We start from the raw sequence: 21,903 nt of genomic DNA on the forward strand, positions 1-21,903 counted from the left end.
ACAGCTTGAGAAAAGGACTGTTTCCCTGTCTCTGAGGTCATCAGAAAGGCATTCTCCCGGTGGCCTCCGGTGGACTCATGGCCTAACTGGGTCCAGCCTTCAAGGAGGTGGGCCCCCTTTCTGTGGAACGCCTTCCTCTGAAGCTCAAACAAGTCCCAACGTTGTGTTGTTTCGGACGCATCCTGAAAGAACCTGTATTCCAAGCAAACATCCTTCCTTACTCAGGCACTGTTTCCAGTGGATATTCTGTTTAGTATCCTATTCCTTTTGTCTTGCTACTCTTTTTATGGTGTTTTAAATTGTTGTACACTTTCCTGATGTACAAAAAGCAGATAAAGTGGCAGCAATGTGAAGAGAGAATGAATGAATGAATGAATGAATGAATAAAATAAAATAAAATAAAATAAAATAAAATAAAAGCCCCATGGCTGCTATTTACTAAAGGAAAAATTTTTTTTAAAGCTCATGCCAATTTTGTAGAGTGCAGAACGTCAAGGAACTCTTTTTGCCCCAACCTGACTGGCCTCAAATGACTGTGCTCAGGGTGCAGTCCATCTTCTGCCCCGCACTCTTTCGCAGGGTCTCCAGACCTTGTTCTCAAAGGCAGGTGTCCCCATCTGCTCAGCAATGGTGCTCAGTCCCTCAGCAGCGTCCATCCACATGTGTCTTGAGTGCATATATTCCATTTGGAAAGAGTTTAAATCTTTCCTTCCTTCGAAATGCAAAGATTCCAGGGGGAAGAACTTCATTTCATAGTCGTGCGTTGCCTGTGAGGCTGAAAATGATCACATTTGAGTAAAGGTACTGAACTTGAATAAATAGACACGGCTTGTTTGAGAGCACAGTGTTTAGATTTCCTTTGTGCAAGGAGGGAATGAGGTTGTGTGGGTACATGGCTTGCTCGCTTGATTAAAAGCAGGGCTGATATGCTCAGTATAAGAGGGCGACAAGATAACAGATGAATCTTCTGGTGAAGTTGGTTTATTGAATTTGCTTGCTATGAAATTAGAGGAGGAACTTGCCTCAACTTCAAATAGGCTGTTTAGAAGTGGAGGGGGAACGACAAACATGTGGCTCACATTTGCTAATTACATTAATGTGACCTTTATTTAGCAGAACGCTCTCCTCCCCGCACTACCCTGCCTTGAATACCAATAATGTCATTTTGCTGGAATTTCAGTTTCTGTCATTGCAATTTGTGGACTGGATGTTAAAACAAAAATCAGTAGTTGTCAATTATTATAGCCAGAGGGGGCTGATATTGCTTCCTTTGGTCCTAGGACATAATCTGTCAGATACAAAAGAGCGGGTTTCATTTAGCACCATATTGATTAGTAATGAGTTACAACTATGTCATCAGAAGGGTATTGTGTTTGTAGTCACTTATCCTATAAATGCAGCTCAATTTGTACTATGTATGGTATCGGTATTGTGAGGGTGGGGGGAGTTAAATTAAAATTTGATTGTTGTTACTTCTAGTTTCCATTCTTTTGTAAAGTTTGGGCATGTTTTCCTTTTCCTGGAGAAATGTAATGCAGGGAGAATAACATATGCAAACCTGCAAAGCATAGCATGAATTCAGTGGACTTGGTGTGTACTTTCAGGGCAGGTGTGAGAGAGAGTGTATGGAAAGGTTCCCCAGTAATGAAGCATGGTGATTGGTTCTCAATGTATCACTATGTTTTCATCTTTTGTTCTCTGTGCTTTTATGATATCAAGAAAGATCCTTGAATGGACTAGACCTTCTGTGCTGGGTTCAGAACATCACATCCAAATCTGGTTAATCTGTTGTTGCAAAGGTGGGTTCACCAAAGCACTATGTGAACTTCTCCAACAACTTCTGATTGTTTAGTGTTTCCCCAGCTTTTGTGCAGACTTCCCCTCATATTTTTGTCTTTTTGGGCCTAACTCTCTTGCTTTCAGGCCCACCCACTATGACAAAGTGGTGCCCAAGATCTTCTCTGAACAGAGTTTGGTCCTGCAGAGGTTCCCTATGTGTTTCATTCCACCCCTAACCATTACTCCAGACTTGAAAGCAAACTTTTTGGACTGCCACTTGATACTGGAACTTTACCTTACAAAGAAGATGGGGCTCCACCAGAACTGTAGCCTTGTGTTGAATTACCACCTTCTGCCTTTAAATGTTGAGTTCATTGTTCCTTTTGTGGTGGAATGGTGTGGAACGATTCTGAGGGAATAGAATGGGCTGCACGGTTTCATTTCTAGCTGCAGCATAGCCAAAACAGGGAAGGGATGGTATCAAACTTTGTTTAGGTGCTACCCTTCTAGTTGTGGGTGGTTGATTATGTGTGGGAGTATTCAAAGTGGTATTCTCCATGTCCCACCATCCCAGGACTTGTCTAGCTGGTCCCCGTTTCTTCTTCTGTGTGTGTAAACCTGGCCCAAGAATGCACATTTACACACAAACAAATATGTAGGTAACCGTGTTGGTTGGTTCATTAGGGGGTGGATCCTAACATAACAGAAAGGTAACACCTTTATTGGGGTTGGCCCCAGTGTTGAGGTTGTCCTTGGAAAGGTGTTCTCCTGTGGGATCTCAATAGCCATCTTTTTGTTTTTCCCAAAATGAAATGCTATGGCATTGTGAATGTTTTTAAAAAGAGCCCGCTGTCACGAAACCATGGCAACCATCCTCTGTGGCAGTTGTGACACAAGACCTAGCCTTACGTGGACCAAATAAAGTATCTCAGTCATGAGCAACAAACCATCACTCTCTACTGTTTCTTTGTCCATACAGTCTTTGGTGCAACATGACATCTGTTTTTTCACCCAGCGTGATCTAACTTCACTAAGTTTCTCAGTGCTCCTGCATTTCAATTAAATACTGTTACAAACTGCATTATAAACTTTTCATGCTTCTTCCACCACAATCCATATTCTTAGGGAGAAGAATGTTGGATGTGAGAGAAGAGCATCAAGAGCCTCAAGGAGTCCACCCTACCCTGTTTCACCTTCTCCTTAACAAGAAGAGGAATTCTGGGGAACTCAAAATCATGCTCATCACTTTTGTGATGCTTTAGGAGGCTCTAATAAAGGTATAACCCTGTGGTTATTTTTTTTGGATTATGCAAAGGCCCAGTTTGGACCATTATCCAAGCCTTTATTAACCATGAAGCCATGAACAAATATTGGGCCATTCTTCCCTCGCTCTTCTTCTCTCCCTCTCTCATCACCTGGCAGTTTCAGCACAAAAATAATGAACTTAATTAAGACAAGTTTTCTGTAAGATCTGGTCCAGGGAAACTTGCCTGATAACTAAGCATGAAAATGTGCTAGAAAATAATCCTGGTTTTTCTTGTGATTGTTAACTCTCATTCATCCAGAGTTTCCTGGTTCAGACATAACAAGGAACTCTGGCTTAATGCAAACCAGTGTCTTTGTTGGCACACAATAGGAAGACTGAAGTGGAAAGGCAAGGGAAGAATGCTTGGCCCCAGTGACTATGTTTAATTTCGTCAAAGCTTGGGAACCAGAGTTTTTCCTTTGCTGCCCAGCATTGTCTGCTGCTCTGGGGAAACAATTAGCATGATGAAAGTTTAACTAGGTGTTAGAGAAGGAGAAAACAACAGAGGGCTGCCATTTTGAGCAGCAGCTTTGTAGTTTAGTTGTGTTTCATAATGCCTCGCATCCTGGTCTGGGAATCGGTTAAGCCCCAGTTGCAGAAACATTCCAGGGCTTAAACTGGAAAGCTCTTGCGTTTCAGCAGAAAAGGAAGAAGACAGTGCATTAAGATTCAGACTACAGCAATAGGGAATCGGATTATTGAGAGACTCTTTCCTCGGGGGAAATAGATCATGATCGGAGGAAAATTGTATATCAGCATTTTTCAGACACTTTTACAGAGGAAAGGCTCTGAGTGATAGTTCTAGTCTCCGTTTAACTAACAGATACTTTGAAGAACCCCAGGAAACTGCTATGGAGGAAAAATCAAGACAAAGGGGGAATGAAATCAATTTGTGAGAACAAGTTGCTACTAAAGCTGTTGTAAAGGCTTGGGGGCAAACACAGTGCCCTGCTGAATGGCTTTATGCTAAAGACATCTAGCTTATCCCTTTTCCTGCAGCTCAGCCAGAAAATCTTACTTTAAGGGAAGAGAAGGGAGAAGCTACTGACATGCCTGCACCATTCGAGCACCAAAGAGTTTTGTAGCTGTTCGAGGGAGAGTGATATCATTTTGGGCAATGTTTTGCTACATGGGGCTTCATAATGAGTCAGAAGGGTAAGGGAAGCTAAGAGATATCTGGCTGCCATTGGCTGAACTCAAAAAAAGATGCTAAAAAAAGAGCTGGTCCAGCTGAAGAATATTGGGAAGGAAGGGCCAGACCGCTCCTAAAGCAATACCGACTCAAGGTGTTGTGCTGCTTGTTTGTCTGTGTTGGGGTGGGAAGCCTGTGATGCTCCAGAACATTTGGCCTGGCTTCTGGCTGTACCCAGGATGCCCACCTATGTTTAGAGGCAAGCAGAGAGCATCTTGGAGGCCAGAGGTTGTGTTCTCATGATGATGCCAAAGGGTCCGTGTCATCCTAACTTCTTTCTAATGTACCGTCTTTCGATGTCTTGACTCCGGTTTGTGGAATCTATTCTGGTTGGTTTGATTGCTTAGAAAATGGAGTTGGTATTGTTGCTGAATTAGAAGTCTTCTGCTAGATGTGTATCCACATCATGTAATGTAATATTTCCCCTTAATTACTGGAAACAGCACTTGCTATACTTGCTAAAATGAATAAAGGAACTCTAAATGGCATTGTACTGGTGTCACAGTGGAAGTGAGGAAGATTAATTATGGAGCAGGGTAAATTAACTCACATATCAAATATCTCCAAGAGGTACTAGGCAGTACATGTGGGCGGTGTTTCCCTCTCATTTCCTTCTGCAGAGGAAATTAGAGTCAATTGTACTAGACGATAATCAACTGAAATGGTCTTCTTCACACAGGAAGTATTTAATACCACCGTATGTCTACACATAGTTATGATGCCATTTTAAAGGACTGCCAAAGTATTTTACTTACACTTTCCTTCCCACCATCTAAGAGTGATTATGATCAAACTCAAATATTTCTTTCTGAGAGGTTTACAAGTTGAGGGAACCGTATGCATGATAAGGAGTCAAACTGGAGCAAATTACTGAAGTAATTTCATCCAAAATGGTGGATTTATGGCCACAGCTGCTTCTTTCATTGCCTTTGGCTTTTGGGCAGGATTGGCGGGACAGTACAATAATTGTTCTAATATTTCAACAGGTGCAGAAGACAAATGCTTTAAAACCATTCATTGCAAATCCTAAAAAGTTTTGAGCAAATACCTTTAATGCACATGTCCCTTGCATCGGTTGGGCTTCTGTTTCTTTTCAGCATGTGTGGTTAGCAATGTCTGTCTTTATTTAACTATTTTTCTCAGGAGAATTCTTGTCTCACTAACCTGTTGGCGTACTTTAAAAATGTCAATAAGCATATAGACAGGGCGATCCAGTAGACATGGTTTACTTTAACTTCCAAAAGGTTGTCAATCTTTTTGATTTATATTGGGATTTTATATTTATTAATCTGCTTAACTACTAAATTGTAAACTGTTTTGTCTAGTTTTACTTACTGTTTAATTGGCATGTTTAATTGATTGTTATTTTTTATTGAGTATAAACCATTCAGAGAGCCAGCACTGCTGAGTGAATGGTATTCATTTTTTTTACAAATAAATAAATAAATACATAAATCTGGGTTGCTTTTCAAAGGGATTGGACAGATTTGTGAGGGAGGAGGCTATTCGTGGCTACTAGCCTTGCTGGCCAGGTGCTCCCTCCTTCACCAGAGGTGGCCTGCCTGCATTGCCCAGTTGCTGGGGAGCTGGGCAGGAGGAGGTCTTGCACCCGTCCTGCTGGAGGGATTCTGTGGGCAGCTGGTTTGCCACTGTGTGTGTGGAGGGCTGGGACTAGATAGAACTTTGGTCTCATCCAACATGGCATTTCTTTTCATTATTTTCACCTTTAGGTCCCCAATGGCAACTTTAAAAATCTGTTTGGAAGCAAAGAAACCAATTAAAACTATGGAAAAGTGAACAGCATCCCCATTTCAAAAAACCCAGAGAATCTGCAAGAACTATCCTGGCATTCTAGAAGGTGGTGAAAAATCAGGCCAGTCCCCAGAGCTCAGCAGAACAGAAACTGCTGTCACAATTCACTGAAGTACCAATAAAGGGAGGCCATGTCCCTCAGGATGGAAAGTCTGTATCTTTGATGCCAAATCTACCTAAGTTTTGCACCTCCATCAACTTTACTTCTGTCAGCAGGGAGGTACAAAGCTGCTTCCATGGATAAATGTAGGACAGAAACAGTATCATGCCAGCAAGAAGTTGGATTATGCAATCTTTTTGGTCCTTATGATTTCAGGGAGTAGAGAAAGGTGGCCCTATTCATATTTTCTACTATTTAATCAACCTTATCTCTGTTCACCAAAAGCCAGTTTGAATAAAAATGAGTTCCACCATGATTTATATTCACATCTGAGGCACAATCCATGGAGACAAGGCACAGGTGCCTACTCAGTGAGCTACAGGAACGGCTGAAGAGAAGCCGTCCCTTCCACTTCTCTTTCTCCCGACTGTCTCCAATCTTAAAAATCCTTGACCACAGCACTGAGTGCAACTTCTCTTTCATACACCAGCACCTTTCAAGCATTGTAGGATCCCGATCCTTCAAAGGTTCTAAGGATATCTCTGTTTTGCCAGTGCAGGAAAAAGCCATTCTGGGAGAACGCTTTCCTGGCTTATCCTGCCTTTTTCCTTTGCCAATGAAAATTATTTCTTATCTTACACTAGATCAACATAAGGTATACTTATACCACTACAGCTTTTGTCAAATAATTATTAAATTATTAAAACATTTAATACAAACTAAAAGATTTCCAGTGTTTTTCATTTAAAAAGAAAACATGGGCACAGAACTAAGCAAAACTTTCCCAAACTTTTTCACTCCAGATGGTTTGGACTGAGCTGGATTGCCCCAAAACAGCATGTGCATCACCAGAAAAAAACAAAATTGCATGTGCAATTTTGTACAAGTTGAGAAATTATTGTAATTCAAAGAGAAATACAGTGTATCACAACAGAGTGTGAGGATGGTGACCAGGCGACCGGTGTGTCTTGCTCAGTCTACCATCCAGGCAGTATGATTTGATGCGAAATGGTTCTCACACTTCTTGTGTTTCACCCAGACTTGAAGAAGACAACCCTTCAAATAGTCCTTCCATAAAACAGGACACATGCCTCCCCGCAAGTTGCTGAGTTAGCCTTCAAACCCCACCTGCCCTCCAGGTCCAGTTGGATTCAAGGGTCCTACGATGTGATTGCTGTTAAACTTCTTAAAAATAATGGGATATTGAGGCAGTCACACATCTACTTGCACCCTTAGAAAGCCTGGGAAAATATAATATCCTGGTCTGTAGGTAGAAAGCCAAATGCATAAGCTGCCCTGGGCGCCTTGCAAGGAATGGGGAGAGATGGTTGGGACTTGCTTTCAAGTGATCTCCATCTGGACCTATGAATGAAGCCCACAAAATGGCGTTTCCTTTTGGCTCTGCTCAGCTCTTGTAAACAATGAACAATGAGGAGATAGAAATATATATTAACAAAGGAATAAGGGTGCAATCTTAAGCACGTTTAGACCAAAACAAAAAATTATTACTGGCACTTTTAGGACCATTTTTTCTAAAAACGTGTAGGATTGTGGCTTCAACAAATATTGTTTCAATAAACAAGTCAGTTTGAAAGGGCTTTGGAGTGCAGTCTGAACCTTGAAGGATCTATCCATAGTGCTGAACCCTATCTGCCAAAGAAGCCAAACACCATGGATAGCTCTTTACAAGAGCAGAGTGAAACTCAGAGTTGATACAACCCTTAAACATTTGGAGTCAAACCTGGAGTTGATTCACAGCCCTGATTACATGGCTTCAAAGAGAATCCGGTGCCCTCATCCCAGTGTTCCCTCTAAGAAATACTCATCCCTGGACCCCCAGCCAGGTTTCTGGATTGTTCCCAGAGCCTGGAAAGTCTCTTTTACATGTTGAGGCAATTGGATAAAGAAGTGTGTTTTTTAACACATGTGTCTTAATGTTCTCCCACAACTTTTAACTCTCTTAAAATATAGTGCAGGTCAGATCATTTGCCCACCATGCCTGGAACGTTATGCTCATCTGACTTGCAGGGGGTCTCCTGGGCCTCTTTCCCATCAGTTGCAACAAGGGTTTCTTAATGGGATGCCAAGGACTGAACTCAGGACCTACTGCATTTAAAACAGGCATTCTAATGCAGCCCCTTCCTGCCACAAACTTAATGCAAAAAATAGCAAGCGAACATTTCATGCTCACTGAGGACTGGAAAGATGGCCTCCTTCCCAGAAATGGTGCAGATAACATATTTAAATTTGTTTGGCCTCTCTTGCATGGCAAGTTGGCAGCCAGCGTAGATAATGAAGTATAAATGGTGCAAAGTTGTAGTTAATCGAGCTTGGGTTGTTGGTCGGTGTGTACGGCGATGTTCTTACTTACAGAATATATTTCAAGGAAATGGCTAGAGATTAATAAGATACACTTTAGAGAGGCCCCTGCCCATTGTTTGGACTGTGTCAAATGGCTAAACAGTCAATAATTCTCTTTTGCACCCACTCAGGCATCTTTTTATAATGCTGTGTCCTTTGAGGGCCCTTCCCACTTTTCTTCCAAGGAAAGCCTGAAGGTAAGACTTGGAGTCCTGCTTTCTTCTGGGGATGCTGGGGTGTGCTGCTGCCAAGGCTGGCCTGGGATATTTTGCTGCCAGGAAGGGACAAGAGCAAGCCACCCTCTATTCTACCGAGATAGGCTAACTGTACTGGCAGAGGGCTCTTTTGTACTTCACTGGCAGCTGTAGAGAGTCCCATGATGCTGGCTGGCAACAGCCTTGCTCCAAGGGTACAGGACATGCCGTGGGACACAGAGAGGGGGAACCCAGGAGGAATACCTGGGGGGCTCCCACAGCTGGCCTGCAGCACCCACTTCTCGAGCTGGCTGCCTCCAGCCTAACCCTGGGTCAGTTCTGTTTCCGGAAGTGGGTCTTTTGCCAGTTCTTCTGGACCTGGGGATGGATGGAATATACCCCCCACCTGCCCTCCAGCTGCACTTCGCTGGTGACAAACACTACTGAGGGGCAAGTTCTCATCCTGGAAGCTTTCCTGCCATTGCTCACCCATCACTTTCGGGCCACTTGTGCATCACCCAAAGAATAAAAACCAAGTGGATCACCCAAAAAAAGGACACAGATTTGCATTCAGTTTGCCTGTGCTTGTTCATAGATGCAGAAGGATATATATGGAAATGCTATTACTGAAATGCAGTGGATCTCTCCATAGAGGAGCAGTTTGTGACTAGGTGACCTGCATACTTGTACGGTCTTCTGTCCCTGGCTCAGTGTGTTGAGGGGCAATTTCAAGGCTCCAGGGCTTCGTTCTTATAGTCACCCTTAATTGGTTCATTGATTCTCCTGGATCTCTCAGCAGCTTCCAATACAATTGACCATGGTGTCCCTCTGGATAAGCTGGCAGGGATGGGAGCTGGACGCACTGCATCGCAGTAGTTCCACTCCGACCTGGCTGGCTGATTCCAGAAGGTCGTGCTGGGGTTTTATTGCTCTAAGTCGTGGCGGTTATGTCATGGGGTACCACAGGGCTTTATTTTATCCCTCATGTTCTTTACCATCTTCACGGAACCGCTGGAAAAGGGGCCCTGGAGGTATGGGCTGAGGTGTCATCACTTTGCAAATGACTCTCTTTTTCGCAGAATCCAGGTGAGGCAGTGATCATTCCAAATCAGTGCCTGAACTTGGTTCTGGACTGACTGAGCCAATAAGCTGAGGGTTAGACAAGATGGAGGTGCTTTGGTGGGTGAATCATCTGTCCAGTTGGGAGATTTTCAGCCTGTCCTGGACAGGATTGCACTCCCTATAAAGGACACGGTGTTGTTTGGGGGTGTGCCTGGACCCAGAACTGTCGCTCGAGTCTCAAGTGGACTCGGGGGCATGGAACCCCTTTATCAGCTTAGGCTGATTTACCAACTGTGTCTCTAGCTGGACAGGCAGCGTCTGGCCACAGTTACCGTTGATCTAGTAATTTCTAATCTAACTATTGTAACATGTACCATGTGGGGCTGCCTTTGAAAACAGTCCAGAAACTTCATCTTGTTTGGAATAGGGCAGTGCAGTTATTAATGGGACCAGCCCACAAAATCACATTATGCCAGTCCTCCTTCAGTGGTATTGGGTGCCAGTTGACATTCAGGCCCAATCCAAAGTGCTTGTTCTAACATTTGAAGCCCTAAATGATTTGGGGATAGGTTATCTGAAGGAATGCCTTGTCCAATACATTTCTACCCAAACCCTAAGATCATCTGCCAAGGTCCTTCTCAGAGAACCCCCCCAAAAATGTAGGGGTGGCAACCAGGAAAAGGGCCTCTTCAGCAGTGGCTCCGCATCTCTGGAATGTGCTCCCCAGACAGGTATGCCTGGTGCCATCCTTGCCATCTTTTTGATGCCAGGTGCAGACCTTTTTATTTTCTAGTTATGTCAATAGTTAAATCTGTTGTGCTTTATTATCTGCTGAGCCAGTTTTAAACATTGTTTAGTATTTGTTGCTGCATGTGTGAGGGGGTTAAATTATTATAGCTTGTGAGGTTTCTTGTCCTATGGTTATCTTGTCATATTGTTTTAGTTTTTATTGTCTATTTAAGATGAATATTTTATGAACAGTATTTATGATTTTTAATATTTGTAAACCACCAGAGAGCCCGCGGGCTATAGGACAATATATAAATGTAACACATACATAAATACATCCAAATTTAGATTGGATAGCCTTCAAACAGAGGACTGACCTGTGCAAAGCAGGGCAAAAGGCCATCCTCCTCACTGAGGATCCTCATAAATTTATTCCTCCAAATCCAAAAAACCATGGAATTGCTGCTCTAATCTCACATTTCTTCACCTTATTCTGCTAGTTCCTTATGAGTGCATGCGTAATGAATTATTCCTGTCTTTATAGTCCATTGCACTCTTGTTTCCCTCCCTCTGCCTCCCATCTCTCCTTAATAGTTACACAGAAGTATTAGACCCTTTCCTGGTTGTTGACACAGTGTGTAAATTATTCATCTCTTACTCTACATGTAGCGAATTTGAGGATTGCTTTAAATAATTTAAAACACAGATAAATGCTTATTAACCCCTCAAAGAGTCAGCCATACTTAACTGTAATGCGGGACTAAATGCACTTCCATTCTTAGAGAAAGTTTTTTCCATGAATGTCCAGAAACAAAAGGCAACTAATGAGAGAGGAGGGGAGGTTGTCCACAATTTTTTGGATAGTGAATGGCTAGTTAAGTCTTCAGGAAGGACTGTGTTAAAAAGCAGCATTTTCTGACATATTTGGTCAAACCAACAGCTAGGTCATGGTAACTTTAAAACCAGGACTCTTACAGGGGGCGTTTCAGGCATGGGTGTTAGCGTTAAGGAACAGGGTTAGACTAACAATTAACATTTTTCTTCTCCTCACTACCATCACCCTTGCTTTGCAACTGGTCCTACATTCTTCAAATGCTGAGCTACTCTTTCCAAAGCTGATTGCCAAACACTGATGATAATATTGATGACAGAAATGTTCTGAGCTCATGCAGTTCCACATTTTAAAACCCACTTAAATCACTGAGAAAATTTGCTGCTTCCCAAACAAATGCTGAATGCAATTATTTCGGAGGACAGCCAAAAAAGGTAAATCTATTTTTCAAGAAAATGCAGTGCAACGAACTTCTCTGGCTATGCACATGTTGTTGACTAGGTGTGTGCGCATTTCTCTCTGTGTGGCAACCAATGTGTGCCCGCTGGACACCCGCCAGCCCAGCTACTAGCACAAGTCCATGCCCTGCTCCTTGTCCTGTTATCGGTGGCCCTTATTTGGGGCCCTTCAGAGCCCTGACCTTCAGTCCCAGGATTGAGTCCTAGTTGTCCAAGTGAAAATGTTCCATCTTCTCTTACCCCCCATCTAAGCATTCATTCTCCTGATTCATTTCAGAATTAGAGTTATTTCTATAACTATGCTTAAGTTAGTTATTTCCAACATAAGTATGATTAATGTTGCTTCTTCTCAAGATCCTTGATCAGCTTACAGCTTTGGCTGCCAACAGGTACAGAGGACATTAAAAGGCCACCAGACTAATTCATGGAGGGTAGGTCTGCCAATAGCATTTAGTCAAGACGGACAGCTAATCAGTCCAAAAGCCCATGCCGCCTAAAGCCTGAGGTCATGAAGTATGGAAGATGGGCTGCCTAGATGTCTTACTAAGGTCTTGGCTTCTCCAAAACTGACAGTCTTGGGAGCAACTTTTGGGGCTTTAGAGTGAGCAGTTAGTCCCCATCAAGCCTCTTCCTGGGGCCAAGGATAACATCCTACCGTACAGAGAAGAAACAGTCAAAATCTGTTTAGAATACCTGACACCTTTGCTGTGGCCAGACTGTTGGCTAGTTTACAGCAATCATGCCTCTCCCTTGTTACATCAGCTCCCCTGGCTACTGGTCTGTTTGCGTGCCAAATTCTAAGTGTTGGTTATGGCCCATAAAGTTCTCTCTGGCTTGAGACCAGAGTACCTGAAAGGCCGCTTTCGCCCATGCAAACCCATCCAGTTTTTAAGATTCCCCTTTGAGTCCACTGCATTCAGAAACAAGTTTGGTGAAGTGAAAGGGGACCTTCTTGGTGGCCACTCTTTGGCTGTGGAAGTCCTGCTAAGGTAGGGTAAGTTTGCTTCCTCTCTGCTCTTCTTCTCCCAGCAGGCAAAGACCACTATCTTCAAGTGTTGTAAAGGCAAATCCGTTGAGCTGGATGCTGTTTCTACTCGGTGAATGTCTTCATTGCTTTAATGTATTGGCTTATCATTGTTTTTATCAAGTTTCATGTGGGATTGTAAGCCACCGTGAGGGCCATTTTTGGAAGTGAAGCAGGGAATGAATTAAGCAAGCAATAAATAATTTTAGACCATATGCTCTGTCTGGCTTTCTTGGGGTGAAACCGCTTTCAGAATGCTTTTGTGTAAATGCACCGCAGTGCTTCTGCAAGGCTGTCAGGCAAAAGGGGATTCCTGCAGGAAGAACATCAGTCTGCTTGTGACTGTGTTATTAAAGCCTAGCCTAGCCTAGCCTAGCCTATTATTTTTATACCACTCCCATAGGGCTATCTGGTTGGTTTACATAATGGGTGGTTAACAAGAAAATAGGATATAAAACAATAGAATATATCAATAACAGCATAAAACAATAGCATATAAATAACATCTGAACAATAAGATATAACAATGAAACATATACCCCTTCCCTGCACAAAAAGCCCACTACCCAAACAGGCACCAGATGGACTGTGCCATTTATATGCGGGGTGGTGTCAGCGGTGTTGATTTTTCTCCCCCCCCCCCGCTGCAGGTGTGGGCACTCCAGCCATGTGCAAGAACAAAACTGCAAAGCGAAGCCCTGCGCCTACAAAGCTCAGCCTGACAGCAGAATCTGAGTTCTAAGAATCATGGGCATCTTAGCTAAACAGTGTGGTTAGCAAAAATATTGGTGCAGACCTAACAGTAATTGCTAAGTATAATTCCTCCAGAACTGGTAGAAGAAAATGCTCATGAGAAAGAGGGGAGAGAGAAAGGAGGGGATTTATGATGGCTACAGGGATGCCTCTTTCTGCATGGAACATCTCTCCCCCTCCCCAGCCCCTTAGAAGGTTGTCTAATTGAATGTCATCACTTTCAAACCAAAGTGCCATGTATCCTTCTGACTAGGTTCAGTTCTGTTCATGGGTTGAATCGTCAAGCCCTTCCCTCTTCCAGCCATAAGGATCTCAAGCAAGGCATGTTCTCTCCATCCCAGTTTCGTGTTTCCAGCTGACATTCTCTTGGGGTTTCTTCCTTTAGGATGGTCTGAAAGTGTTGGGCTCCCTCTTCCCCAGACCTGAGCATTCCCTCAGCAGGCTGAATGGCCACACCTGGTTCCACTTCTGTTGCACCCACTGCCTGAGTGGCTTATTAAAGAGGACACCAGAATTTTCTGGAGTGCACATTCAAGCTGAGCATCCTGTCCCAAATGGGACCCCTCAGAGATCACATCACCCCAAATAGGCAACCCTAAAATCAGACTCTTTCTCTCCACAGAGTTGGGTAACAGCCACAGGACATTTGCATCTCTTAACTATATTTGCTAATAGCCCTTGATGGATCTCATGTGCCTTTCCCCCTTTCTTAAACATATTTAAGATACAAGTCCCATAAGCTGCATGGAACTGATACAAGCCAGGTTGCTATAATAAACCTCTATTTCCTGCTGTAATGTACTAGTCATAATTTGATTTCTTATTCGTCATTAACCCTTGAAGTTGGCCTGATTATCTCACTCAGATATGATTCAGCCTTCCAAGGTGGTGCTTTAAGGAAGTCTGGCCGCAAGTCTGGGGACGGCTCAATGTCTGACCACATCAGTGGAATTAGCAGGGGCTGGGGACTTCCCACATATGCTTAGAACTGAGGCCTTAGTCATAAGCCTGGCACATAACAACACTCCAGTTGGGTTTATCTGGGAATTAATTAACTGGGGAAAGTTAAGAATATGCCACTAAAGTCTCTGGGTTTGAGCTCCTTCTGCTGGTTAAAGGTAAGCACATTGATGGGCATTTTCCCTGCGCCTGCTGTCCTGACACATGCAGGTGATTCCCGTAAGCCAGTGGAAGGGCTGGCTCAGCATGGGAAATCACTTCCAGCTTTTCTTTTTAATCACTCCATGCAAACTCCATGGCAGCTTTCATCTGTGGACATCAGCGGAAGGTCCTGCTTACTGGCCATGCCGGAACACATTCCAAAAGCTACTTTCTGGAATCCAACGGCTATTACAGACATGAGATCAAATTGGAGTTATTTAGTCTTGCCATATTTGGAAGTTTTATCTTGGTCCAATCCATGAACTGAGTTTCAGGTCAACCCAATTCAGCCCTGAGCTTAGTTTGCCTCTTAAACTTTGAAAGAAGGCTGAGAATTCAAGACTCCTTGGGCTCTTTCAACATTTTTATGTTTATATCTTTCTCTGACAATGATTGACAAAATGGTGGCAAGAGTTGGTTATAGCTTCCTGAATCACTGGGCCCTTTTAAATTTCAAAATGTCATCCTTCCTGATTAAGTCTTTATTTTTATGCTCCTTCTTTGGAGCTAATTATAACTGGTTACTATATTTTTATCCACTTTGCCTTGCAATCAGTATTAATATGACATCAGCAACCCTTCCAGTGAGGTGTTTCAATCTGGAGTTTTCCCATCTAGCTCAAAGGTTTCTGAAAGCTTGTAGATTCAAGGGTCTAGAAGCTTTGAATATCTACGATGACCTCTCTGGATAATCTTAATGCTTTGGAAACTATGTAAAAGGGAAATACATGCATTTCACCTATCCAATAAACCCATTGGCAAAAACCCTTTCTTTTTTTATTTACTTATAATATTTATTGACTGCTCTAAATCCAATAAAATATCTGATAAAGAAACAATAAAATTTGGAATTATTATTATCATCAGCATCATCTATTTCATTTCTATACCACCCCAAGCCAAAACTCTCTGGGCAGTTTACAAGATATAAAAATGATATATTAATATATTAATCAGAATCAGAATACATAATTAAAATATTTAAAATTGGGATTGTAGATCCATGTAGAACCACCAGGAGTGTTCCATCTGAAAATCTCACTCACCAGACAGGCTGATAAGGGAGAAGCAATCATGCCCTATCTATGCCCAACTGGTATGTTGAATGATGTCATATTATTTCCCTCCCAGTTCTCTATTGGGTTCCATGGGTTCAATTATGGATAGAAACATAGAGAGTCAGAAGGGGTCTCCTGGGCCTTCTAGTCTGGCCCTGGCTCCAGCTGGCTCCGCTCATGACATGCCTACCATGTGCATGTCCAGCCTATCCTTGAACACCCTCACCGATGGGACTTCAACCACCTCCTCTGGAAGCCCATTCCATACTCTAGGGGTCCTAACCTTCAGGAAGTATTCCTGGCATCCACCTTAAATCTTGGTTCCCTGAGTTTTGCTCCATTGGAACACGTCCTGCCCTCCACTGCAGGGGAAAAATAGTCATGACCCAACTCTATATGGCATCCCCTCACGTACCTGTTTGTCGCTAACAGGTCCCCTCTGAGTTTCCTCTCAAGGCTGAAAAGACCCAGCTCCCTCAGTCTCTCCTCATACGGCTTCCCCTGCAAACCAGCCACCATCCTAGTGGCCCTTCACTGCACTAATTCCAACCTTGCTATATCCCCCTTGTAATGAGGTGCCCAGAACTGAACACAGTACTCCAGCTGCAGGTGCACCAGAGTCGTATAGAGTGGCAGTAATACCTCTCTTGATCTAGGGGATGAAAAGCCACTTCCAAAGTATTCTATATATCACATATTCTTTTGCACCCCGTGCATCAGCCTCAGTTTCCTTTCTTTAAAATGGGCATGATTATTACTTGTCTTTCCCATCTGTGAAACTGGCATGATTGTCTTTCACCTTATAAGGAATGAATGGATGAAGAAAACGGCATGTGCCACAAGCTTGTAGAGACAGGAAGTTCTCTGATATCAAATAGCTGACAGAATATGCTGGCATGGAAAAAGAACACATGCAGCAAGAGATGGATATTGCAAAATACAGTATTGGCAGTCCCAGGAGCTTGCCTCCTCCTTACCTAACTGCTGCCATGCATTGCTGATATGCCTCGACGCATCAGCCATGCAATTAAAATAGAATGGCGTCTCGGCATCCCTTCATGCAAGCGGATCATGTTTCAGAACTGGATCTATTTTAAGACATTCCAAAGAGGTTTTCATAGATGTTCAAATCTGCTAGGCCCTTGGATCTACATGATTTCAGAAACCTTTGACCTAATTGAGAAAACCCCATGTTGAGTCACATAACTCAGATACTATCTGATGTCCTGTTAGCACTGTTGTAAATGCCAAGTTGATGAAGATAATTAGCTCCAAGCAAGGACATAAAGAACCCAAGATGTAATCAGAAAGGAGAATAAAGTTTAAAGGCAACAATGATTCAGGAAGCTATGACAACCCTTGCCGCCATCTTGACAACCTTTGTCAGATTAATATCTTAAGAACTGTATGGTCCCTCAACATCTTATCAGCTGGATGTTTCCCACCAAAACATTTCCTCCATCACTACCTGGCTCAACTTTCTCATTGTGCCACAGACTTAGTACACCCCATACTTCTAGCCTCAGCACCAAAAGTAGCAGCAGGATGGGGCATTCTCATAATTAGGGATTTTCTTATACGAGTGTCAGGGTTCAGGGGCAGGATGTGGGCAGCCAGGGACGAGACAAGAGCAACAGAGGCACCAGAAGCAGGGGCCAGAATTTCAGGAAAGAAAGAGTCCAAAAGCAGGATTTAAGGGAATGCTCAAGTCATGGTCATGGTGCAGGCTGAGGTCAGGAACCAGCAGAATGCATGAGGGCAGAATAAGGATGTGGTCAGGAACAAGCCAAGGGTCAGGAACCCGGAGGACAAGCAGATGTGCAGGAACCTTGGACAGGATGACAGGGCAGGAGACGTGGCAAGGCAAGATGCATGAGACAACGGGAACCGGATGCAGCAAGGGTCAGGCAAGGTGCAGGAGGTGAACTGCAGCTTGCAGGAAGCCCTGCATTGCTGAGGCAACAGGGCAAGGCAAGACACACAGGCAAAGCAAGGTATAGATGAGGCGGGAGGCAGGCACTACAGCAAACAGGAGGACCTGTGCTGCTGAGGCAGCATGGTAAGGCAGGAGACACAGCAGGAACCAGAAGCTGGTGCTACAGCAAAAAGGAGGACCTGTGCTGCTGAGGCCACATAGCAAGGCAGGAAACGGAAGATGCGGGAACCAGGCACAGGAACAGTCCGGCAAGGTACAGGCACTGAAGGTCCAGGAAGACCTGTGCATAACTTTTCCCCCAGGACTCCCAGCTGGTGCTCATCAGTAGAATGAGAGCTCCAGCAGAGCTTGGAACTGATCCTGCAAATACAGTGGTAGTTGTTCTGGTTCTGGCCACTGGAGTAGCCCAGATTCTGACAGAGAACAAGACAAATCTTGATGTACATCCCTTGCATGTTTTTAGTTTGCCTCCCACCCACAAGAAAACTGTCCAGCCATTTTGTACTTCACAATAGTTGCCCCGGCAGGAGTTGTGCAATGACAATACTACCTCAAAGTGGCTCTAAATGAGGGAATAACAATATATTCAGATATTATACTCCTTGGAATGTCATTTAACCCCGTTCTGAATAATTGGGTGTCCTCAGCTGGTGTGGCCACCCTGTGGTTCTTCTCTGACTCTGAGTCTTTCATGTTTTGCATTCTGTCTTTTATGCAGTCTTTTAAGTTTAAGAATACAAATCCCAACACCAATCCTTGCAAGACCCAACTTCTTCCATTCTGAGAACTGACTATTGATTCCCACTCTCTGCATTTTGTTGGTTAGCCCATTGGCACTCCATGAGAAACCTTCTTTTATGCCATAACTACAAAAATTAGACAGGAGTCTTTGGTAAGGAGCCTCGTTAAAAGCTTTTTTGGAAACTAATGTATACAAAGGCCACCTTGACGCTATCAAAGAACTCTCAAAAGTTAACATGACATGATTTATCTTTGTGGGAGCCATGTCAATTCTTGTTCATTGGGGTCTGTTCAGCTATATGCATGATAGTTTTATCTCAGTTGTGTTTTCTGTTAAATTACCTAAAGCAGATATGAATCTAAACAACCTGTCATCTCCTAACTGGCCATTTATAAGAACTGTAACTTTTCTTGTAATTCTGCACTTTCAAACCAATATGCAAACCGAAATTCTGTCATCCTTCTCTGAATTGCGCGGTAGAGTTCCCCAGCCAAACAATGCATACAAAAATGTGTATATTAGGAGAAAGTGCATGCAAATAGTATATACTAAATATGAAAATTCAAAAATCTGTTATATTAGGAAAACTAGCAAAAATGTGCTTATGAGGGGAGTTGCATAGAAGAATACACATATTAGGAGAAGAGCACAAAATGCATATATTAGCAGGAATGTGTGCAAAAAGTATATACATTTTCATGCAAACTTAAACAGTCTGCGTTTTGGATGAACTGAAATTCAGACTGGAAAAATGAGAAAATCAAACACCCAGGTTTATCAATTCCTACAGACTTTCCTTGTGTGTTACATCATAAAGATTTTAAGCCAGAACCAAGGTCTGCATTATTTATGATCATTGTTGATAAAAAAAAATTAAATGTTTTATCTTTAGGGATGTTCCCTAGATCCTGTGTTAGCTTTCTTTTCTGAAACCTTTCTGATATGAAACACCAACAATCTGCATCCGTTTCAGTTCCGGTGAAGTTCCTGGAATGCCCAAAAGTCCCCAGAAATCCACGCACTTCATTGGATGCCACTTGCAGAACATGCAAACATCTCAAGGGCTCTGCTGTATTAGAACAGAAACTGTCCAGTCGAGCACCTCGGAGTTACTTTCCAGATGTATATAAGAAGACCTCATGCTCAGCATGGAGGCAAGATCCTTTTCCAGGCATTGCTGTCCAGTGGCTGATATTCAGCTGCATACAGACCCGCAAACAGGGACTTCCATAGCTCCATGTAGACATCATAGCTTCAAGGAGACATCCTGACTAGTGGCCTTCGGTAGACCTACCTATCATGATGTCAAGTTTTAAAGCTGTCTGATCTCGTCACCACCTGCACATTTTCTGAGAAGGCAACAATGAGATGTGATAATATGCTGCCATAGCCTAGAATGTGACACCTCACCAAGGGCAGTGGGGAGAATGTGCCAGCATGTGGCTACCATTCAGACCAAGGCAGACCAACCTCTTTCAATCCAAGGCCTAAATTCAAGGTTGGGCAAGCACTTGCAGGGCATTTTCTGTGGTCAAAGGCAAAATGGGCAGTCCCAAAAGACCAGGAACCCCCCAAAGCCCGGCATGTTTTAGTTTAAAGCCCTCACTGCCAGTCGCTAAGCCATGCAAGACTCATTCCAACCTTTTAGAATGGTTAAAAACACACAAAAGCCAAGAAACTGCAAAATGATCTGCCTTATAATGGTCTCACAAAAGTGTGCATGGACGCTTTGGCAGTCCTGAATGGGTCAGATCGGCTCACATGCCTGAGGTGCTCCATCTCCGCTTTGGAGCGAGCCCGAATTGGGGCATGTTTTGTTCTGTTTTTAATTTTTTGGATGCCAGTTCCTTCCAATATCCTATTTTCAGGGTGCAGGTGTTGCTGAGAGTATAAGCCACGAAACTAGCAACTTGAATGATCTATGTTTATGTTCACATTATGCATGATAGAAGATTCTGCAAGAAAGAAAGAGAGAAAGAGAGAAAGAAAGAAAGAATTGTGTCACTTTTGCTATTCCACCAATTACCAGCCATGTAGGCATTAGCTTCTAATCTCACTTTTGTAGCAAACACTCCCCCCTCCCTTTTCTCCCAAGTTCTGGATGCATGCCAAATACATTAGAGTGAAAATTGGAGCTCTTCTCTTCTCTGCCAGTGTTCTCACAATGGGGAACAATAGTTTATAAATTACCCCAGGGCGGGTGGGGGGGGGGAGGATGCCACTCTCATGGAAGCTCAAAAGACCTCTAGGATCCAAATCACACCTTTTCTGCTACTTCTTTTATTTCCCCATTTGCATTCAAATGTAAACAACGCTTACATTTCTTTTCAGCCGTATTAAACATTTAAAAGAGGTTGTTTTACATGATGCCTTGTCCCGAAATAGCTCCGGCTAATGCCTTCATATATTACTGACTCGTTTATATTGTACCTCCTCCAAAGGGAAGGGTGGTGGTGGAAGGAAGATGTGTGGGAACAAGCCAAGCTGTCTAAATTATTCACTTCCCTAACAGAGCACCATTAGAGAACAAAATAAAAGCTTGCCTCATGCCGTTTGTTTTAGTTGCTGAGACTATTCTGCTTCCCTCCAGAAGCTTTTAAAGATGATTTCTGAAGCGGGAGGGGGATGGAATCCATAGGCCAATAATCTGAAGTCATAATGATAACTCTTTCCCTAGTTCTGGAAGGGATGCTGTGAAGTAAAGGAGTTTGGGGCATGAATATACCTGTGCAAACATGCAAGCAGGGTTGGGGGTGAGCCGGGGGAAACAGAATCCAAAACCAGGCCATCAGCTGTATGCATGGTGGCAGGATGGACATAATCTGGGTTCTGTGTCCATTCAGCCAAGACGAACAGAATCATTTCATCCGTATAAGCGATGTGATACAGATGTATGTGGGAAGCGGGCAGGCATGTTTATTTATGTATGTATTTATTAAAAGCTTTTCTATCCTGTCCCCTGCTGAACGTCTCAGGACGACTTACAATACATTCAGCCCACAGCATCCAACCATAATATAGTAAAACACCAATTAAAATCAATTCGACATTAAAATACTGTGAAAATGGAAAATAAAAGGACACCGAAAAGAATATAACATCGGCACCAGGCGAACCTCTCTGGGAAGTGTTTTCCACAGTCTGGGTGCCACCACAGAGAAGGCCCTCCCCCAGGTACTCTCTGGCCTAATGTCCTTCAAGGAGGGCTCCCAGGGTAGGGCTGCCGCCTCAGATTTCAAGGGGAGGGAGGGCACGAAGGGGATGTTGCAGTGATGTGAATACTGGCTGACAATGGCAGGGTACCAGGTGAAAAATCTGCTTGGCCATTAACCCCACTGTGTGACTTTGAGACCGTCTCTGCCTCCCTTACGCAGCCTCACTGAGTTGTTGGGAAGATGGAAAAG

This window comes from Varanus komodoensis, unplaced genomic scaffold (genome assembly GCF_004798865.1).
Source record: "Varanus komodoensis strain SLA01 unplaced genomic scaffold, ASM479886v1 scaffold15, whole genome shotgun sequence".
Taxonomy (NCBI): Eukaryota; Metazoa; Chordata; class Lepidosauria; order Squamata; family Varanidae; genus Varanus; species Varanus komodoensis.